Here is a 7,360-nt window from a genome sequence, read left to right as displayed (position 1 = left end):
TAATGACACTTTGTCAAATGACACATCATGACGACACGATGTAATGACAAAGTCAAATGACACAAGGACAGTCCAACCATCCATGGACATAGACAAATGTCTTCTCACATGTTCAGTAGACACAGACAGTACGCATGACGACATATTTTTGGCACAAATGGAACCCCATAAAAATCTGGTTATTGCAACACATCAGGCTACTTTTTTCCCCCCCCTCTGACTGTTTTTGGCTCAGCTCAAGTTATGGCTGGGGAATCACAGATGTGTCAAAGAGACATTGTAAGAGCACATAGAGCAAAAATGTTGGATTAAACCACAGGATTAGTGTTGCGCCCCGGCCCTGTGGGGCTAAAGGCCCACAGCCAGGTGAACCTCATTGCCTCAATCAAGAGGCTCCTGCAGAAGGTGATCAAGGGGGAGAGACACAGAACAAGACATACAGCCGTAACACCTCCACCCTTAAAACAATGAATAAATAATTTGTAGTGCAATCAAATAACAAAGTTAACTCAAATTACATTTATTCATTGAATAAGCCCAATGTGCAATATAAAATACAACTACAAACATAAGGGCTACTTACCAGGCTGTATGTTTAATGATGAAACACTGCTAACACCTGAGACTACTGTTAAAGAAGGTGCTAACATGGATCATGTTTGGAACACATAAACTAAAGTGCATAAAAGGGCCAGCTATGATGCTACAGAAATGTTATTCACTAAGCATCAAGCACAAAACTGGTAATGATTTATGATGATTTAAAACATTCAATAGTCGGGGCAGATCTAATTAGAAATTGTAAACTATACCACAGATTAGAGGCAGCTACTGCAAAGACATGATCATTGGAAATGTAATTTCCAACACATGCTGTCATTTCCAGTACACGATGCCATCTATATCACAACACATGTTTCTAAGTCAAATTCCCTAAACTCACACTAATGATATGTAGTTTTGAAAATGGAGCAGTTTTGGTGAAAACCAATTAATAGATTTTGAAAATCCATGACTATACTATATTTGAAATAATTTCAAAGCCTATAGGGAAAGAACTAAAAGCAGATTTCCATGAAAACAACAACAAAAAAAACGTCTTAAACTTAAAAAAAAAAAAAAGTTTTTTTGCAATTGAGTAAATCTGTGTGTGAGAACTTGTTTGGTATTTTAAAATTAGAAGACATATTTGTCATTTCTCTTAAAAACGCATTTTTTGTATCGTGATGGAAATGACTTTTTCCTCTGCTTGGTGGTTAAAATTACAAAACAATAGATAGTGTTGAAATAAATTCAGTGTATGAACTACCAGAAAGGGTTCATTAACATCATGGAGGAGTTACATTTTATCAATGTTCTCATTCAACAATGAATTGGATTTTCAAAAAGTTTCCACATCACAAATGTACCCTAGTTGAAGAATCCCCCTTAGATATTTAAATTCTGTTTCTTATGACCCACAGCTAAAAATAACATGAATCAAAATATAATATTTACTTTTAAGTTACTTTAATGTCTACTGACACTTTACTACTTTCAATAATACTGAGTGAACACAATAAACAAAAAAAACTTTACTAGGATATTTTAAATCTTGAGATCAAATATATGATTAATTATACACAACATTAATAAAATGTCTGCATTAAAATTTAAATTAATTAAAAAACTTAATTAACTTAATTTGTGTTTTTTAAATATTTAATAATTTAAAATTTTCCCTTACTTTACAATCTTAGTCCATTTCTCTTTACATTTCTTTGTTGCACATCTTTATTAAAAACATTCACCCACAGATACAGATTCATGAGGGGAGAGTTTTTATTTAGTTAATTTCTCTAAAACCTAAAATATCTGAAGTTTGTGGTCAGAGGAAGGTTTTAAATCTGAACGTCTAAACCTGCTGTGATGATTGAGTGATGCTGTAACATGAAGCCTTAATGAAATGTCTCTTTCCCCAGGAGGGCCGACTCAAGCTGACGAAACAGTCCATGTTGAAGTCAATGGGACCGCCTTTCTGCCATTTAAGCTAATGACCAGTTTGGACAATGAAGATATAACAGTGGACTGCTATCACAATGGAAAACCTGTGGTCTCCTATAGACCAACAAATTATACAGATGATCATCACAAGGACTTTAAAAATCGAGCATATTTCATTGAAGATAAAGGAAAAATTTCACTAAAGCTCATAAATGTAACTGAAAAGGATGCTGGACTTTACACCTGCACCCTTGTGGAAGACAGCACTCAAACTGAATCTACAGTTTATCTTGGTGAGTACAGCTAAGCTAACACAGTATTACATCCCTGTAGCAGTGTTTGGCTCTTTAAACACAAACACACACTTACAATTGACAACATTTTTCAACAGTGGTGGAGACAGGAGCGTCTTCAGACAAGGTGAGTTAATATCTTATATTGTTTGTGATTTATCACCGGCACATCAGATGCTCATCCTTCATATCAGAATTTGATTACAAACTTAAACATTTATTTAATTTTTCTTACAGAGAGTGGAACCAACACCCATGCCAGAAGAGAACCAGAACCCTACCTGGGTAAGAAAAAAAGTTCTGTCTTTACATTTTGGACCATTTAGAGAGCCAGTCAGAGCTGGAGCAGTGCAGAGGAAAGCCCAACTATGTCTAGCTGGTACCGCTCCACCTCCCACGCCACATCTGGTTTCTTCCCAGCCAACAAAGTGTAGTTCCACGTCCCCACTACCAGCCTGCGCTACCTGGGATCAGCACAGCCAGGTCCAATACCTCGACTGCCACCCGGCCTCCTGAGCTCCATTCCTACCCCCTATGAGTGCCGGTTCCACATGTTTTTTTGGGGGCTGTGGAAGCCTAACCACCTTGGGACACCCTGCCAAGGGCAACATAGCTCCGGGGTTTACAGACACAAACAAACCGTGATTTATCACCGGCACATCAGATGCTCATCCTGTATATCAGAATTTGATTACAAACTTTAACATTTATTTAATTTTTCTGACAGAAAGAGAAACCAACACCCACGCCAGAAGAGATCCCAGACCATACCAGGGTAAGAGAAAAAGTTCTGTCTTTACATTTTGGAGCATTTAGAGAGCCAGTCAGAGCCGGAGCAGTGCAGAGGAAAGCCCAACTATGTCTAGCTGGTACCGCTCCATCTCCCACGCCACATCTGGTTTCTTCCCAGCCAACAAAGTGTAGTTCCACGTCCCCACTACCAGTCTGCGCTACCAGGGATCAGCACAGCCAGGTCCAATACCTCGACTGCCACCCGGCCTCCTGAGCCCCATACCTACCCCCTATGAGTGCCCGTTCCACATGTTTTTTTTGGGGCTGTGGAAGCCTAACCACCTTGGGACACCCTGCCAAGGGCGACATAGCTCCGGGGTTTACAGACACAAACAAACCGTGATTTATCACCGGCACATCAGATGCTCATCCTGTATATCAGAATTTGATTACAAACTTTAACATTTATTTAATTTTTCTTACAGAGAGTGGAACCAACACCCACTCTAGAAGAGAACCAGAACCATACCTGGGTAAGAAAAAAAGTTCTGTCTTTACATTTTGGAGCATTTAGAGAGCCAGTCAGAGCCGGAGCAGTGCAGAGGAAAGCCCAACTATGTCTAGCTGGTTGATTCCACCTGTGTCCTTGTTGTTCTGGAGATCCGGCCTCTCTCTCTTCAGCTGTGCACCGTTTGAGGGCGGATGGAGAGGGATACCAAAAGAGAAACTTAAGCTCTTTGTCCATGATGTGTGTTTCCTCTTGAAGAATTTATTTTCTCGCAGTTCAGCCATTAACCACCAGTCTAAAGGGCACAGAAACAAAACATGTTACTGGATGTTTTATTAGAGTTATAAGATAAGACACAAACAGCTGTTAGAGCCTGACAGCTGATCCGTGGTGATTCAGACAGGCTGTTTTTTATTCTTTAGATTTAGGAATCAAAATGTATCAAACTAGATTGAATCTTACTCCGGCTGGTTTTGAGCAAATGTAAAGATAAACATTTCACCCTCCTGAACTCCAAAATATAAATTGGTACTGTCACTAATGTGCACGTTGAGAAACATCCTCAAGTTGGAAGGTGATCAGACCGGTGAGGGTGTGAAGGACGCCTCTTTATTGTTCTGATAAATCAGCAAGTTGTACAATATGAGACGCAAAAATCAATGAAATTAGTCAAAGTGTAATATTTGAGAAACACACAGCGCAGTCTTCTGCTTATCTAAGAGTGTGACGGCAGCAGAATGAGTGTAAAACAGATATTATCTTTGAAGGTAACAGTGAAGAATAAACATTGATGATTTTCCCCCTTCTCTTTCAGATTATTGTTGTTGTTGGTGCTCTTGTTGTTGCTCTTGTTGCTGTCAGACAAGGCTACGTAGTATGGCGCAAACGTACCAGTAAGTTCAACATTCTTCTCTCTTAATAATAATAATAATAATAATAATAATACCTAAGTTTTATATAGCGCTTTTCAAGAACTCAAAGACGCTTTACAAGAGAGACAATAAATAAATACAATAAAGACTTATAAGACAAGCAGACGACAAGGGAAGAGGTGGAATAATGAATGTGTGGGGAATGCCTGTTTGAAAAGGTAAGTTTTTAACTGTTTCTTAAATGAATGAAGTGAGTCAGAAGCACGGATGTGTGGGGGGAGAGAGTTCCAGAGGGTGGGGGCGGCTATGGCAAAGGCCCGGTCCCCCAAGGTACGGTGCTTGGATTTAGTAATGGGAGTGAGGAGGTTGGAGTCAGAGGATCGGAGGCGGCGGGAGGGGTGGTAGTACTGGAGAAGGTCAGTGAGGTATGGGGGGGGGGGGCAGGTTATTGAGGGATTCGTACGTGGTGAGCAGGATCTTGAAATGGATGCGCTCTTTTACGGGGAGCCAGTGGAGCTGTTGAAGGACAGGGGTGATGTGGTCTCTGGAGCGGGAGTGGGTGAGTAGCCGGGCAGCAGAGTTCTGTACGTATTGTAGTTTTTGTAGATGGGAGGAGGGAAGACCATACAGGAGGCTATTACAGTAGTCGAGTCGTGAGGATATAAAAGCATGAATTAGGGTTTCAGCAGCGGATTTGGAGAGAGTGGGACGGAGGCGGGCGATGTTGCGGAGGTGAAAGAAGGCAGTTTTGGTGATGTGACAGATGTGGGGTTGGAAGGAGAGAGTCTGATCGAAGATGACGCCAAGGTTTTTGATCTGAGGGGAGGGAGTGACTGAGTGACCGTCTATGGAGAGCTTGAAGTCCTGGGCGGAGGGGAGGAGGGATTTGGGGCCGATGATGATGATTTCAGATTTGTTACTATTGAGTTTTAGAAAATTGGTGGTCATCCATGATTTTATTGCTGATTGTTTCGGTGGAAAGGTAGAGTTGGGTGTCGTCGGCGTAACAGTGAAACTGGAGTCCATGAGTCCTCTTCATGTTTAAGATTAAAAATTGATGGTTCACTTTATAAGTCTGTCTTCAACATCTGGTGTTTAGTGTGAAGATCACAGTTTGCAATCAAACAAGTTATAGACCAGGCCTCATCTGTTAATCTGATCTTTCCACATTGTTTCCCTTTACAAATAATAAAACTTCAACTTACTGCCACCCAGCAGGTTCACCCTGGACGGGTCGCCACTCCATCGCTGTAGTAGAAACAACAGAAACCATTAAAATACTATTTACATGCAGGTCAATCAACTGGCTTTAATTCCATGGAGCTGTATTCATATCATGAGCAATGGCTCCACCTAGTGGTCTTTGTTGGAATAACACTGTAAATGCACATATAATGGAGCCACTAAACTCACATGAACACTAAAATGAATGAATTGAATAACTACCATTTCTTAAAGTAGCTAGTACATAGTTAAATTAAGGATGTGTTTAAATGAGAAAATGCATAACAAAGCCAAACTTTAAAAAGTTAAATAAAAACTTTTTCAGAGGAAAGAGAGAAACAAGAACATTCATAGAAGTGTAATGGAATCAAAGTCATAAGTTTACTTAAAAATAACGCTCAACTAAAGTAAATATACTCCAAAGATGAGTTCTGTCCTGCTGGAGAACATTTGAGTTAATTGGAGTATAATGAGCAGGTGTTTATATAAATTAGAATCCAAAGCAGAGACTAACTCATCCTGTGTTTCCATTAAAAAAGGGAAAACTAAATAATGCTCTGAGTGCAGTTTTTGAACTTAAGAATGAAGTTTCAGCATCTTCTTTGTAAATTCTTCTCCCTTTATCCCCTGACAGGAAAAGATGGGAACAACACGGAGATGCAAGAACAAGAAAACCTGAAGGCTTGAACAGAGATAAGACGGAGAAACGAAAGAAACACTCTGGGAAACATTTGATTGATCTGTAGCAATGCTCTGACTTAGGGACCTAATAATATCACACTATACACCAAAAACAACACTTGAAAACTGTTTTCAGAATCACTAACAGAGGTCTGATCCATCAGGGCAGCTATTGAAAGCCTCTTACTTGAATCACAACATTTTCACTGAACAGCTTTACAGATCTATGTTCATGAAGAGGAAAAAGGGAGATATGTTTTCTTCATTTGAATACTTGAAGGTGTTTTTAAACACCTCATCAAACTTGCTCAACACTAAGCCAAATGTAGTAGTCACCAGGGATTATAGTCCCATACGAACACTGAGTAAATGCATTGAACAAATCAATGACTGGATGAGAGACAGAACTTTCTTCAGTTCAACAAAGAAAAAACTGAAATGATTGTTTTTGGAGTTTTTGTCTTTCCCTCTCTCTCCTCTCTCTGCCTGTCTCTCACTTTAACTCTTCCTGTCCCATTAAAGTTACTAACCATAGACCTTTCTGGAGTCCCTGAGCTCCCTTGTCTCGTAGACGTCCTCCTGCTGCGGACGTTCTGGACTCCAGCGGCAACAGCTTCTACTACTCGTCTCATCACTATCACCTCTCTCTCTTCCTCCCCTCTATCCCTCTTTCAAGACCCAACTCAGTCTCAGCAGATGTCTGTCTAACATGAGTCTGGTCCTGCTGGAGGTTTCTGCCTGTTAAAGGAAGTTTGTCCTCTCCACTGTAACTTGCTAAATACTGTGATGTGCAATGCTCATGGTGGATTAAGGTGGGGTCAGACTGAGTCTGATCCTGTCTTGGTGTTGGGTCTCTGTTCATAATTTGACATAGAGTGGTCTAGACCTGCTCTGTTTGTAAAAGCGTCTTAAGATAACGTTTGGCGCTATACAAATAAAGGTTGATTGATTGATTGATGATTGATTGGAACAACTTAAAAAACAGAAGAAAAAAGCCCAAATTGTTGGCACCCTCAATTTAACATTTAGTCACACACCCTTGGTAAATAATAACTGAAACTAATCAC

The 7,360-nt window shown here is 40.1% G+C and overlaps 2 long non-coding RNA genes across 2 annotated transcripts; one reads left to right on the top strand and one right to left on the bottom strand.

The window, feature by feature from the left end:
• The first annotated feature begins 2,938 nt into the window (after window positions 1–2,938).
• LOC117809824 lies at window positions 2,939–6,704 on the top strand. The gene is made up of 4 exons (XR_004630629.1): window positions 2,939–3,051; window positions 3,494–3,541; window positions 4,331–4,409; window positions 6,247–6,704. It is a non-coding gene; the product is annotated as an uncharacterized LOC117809824 (long non-coding RNA).
• Window positions 3,408–5,642, bottom strand: LOC117809823. The gene is made up of 2 exons (XR_004630628.1): window positions 5,594–5,642; window positions 3,408–3,811 (listed from the first exon to the last, which is right to left on the bottom strand). It is a non-coding gene; the product is annotated as an uncharacterized LOC117809823 (long non-coding RNA).
• Window positions 6,705–7,360: the final 656 nt, after the last annotated feature.

The sequence above is a fragment of the Notolabrus celidotus genome, unplaced genomic scaffold (genome assembly GCF_009762535.1).
Source record: "Notolabrus celidotus isolate fNotCel1 unplaced genomic scaffold, fNotCel1.pri scaffold_45C_arrow_ctg1, whole genome shotgun sequence".
Classification (NCBI taxonomy): Eukaryota; Metazoa; Chordata; class Actinopteri; order Labriformes; family Labridae; genus Notolabrus; species Notolabrus celidotus.
This window is presented reverse-complemented; position numbering and strand designations above follow the sequence as displayed.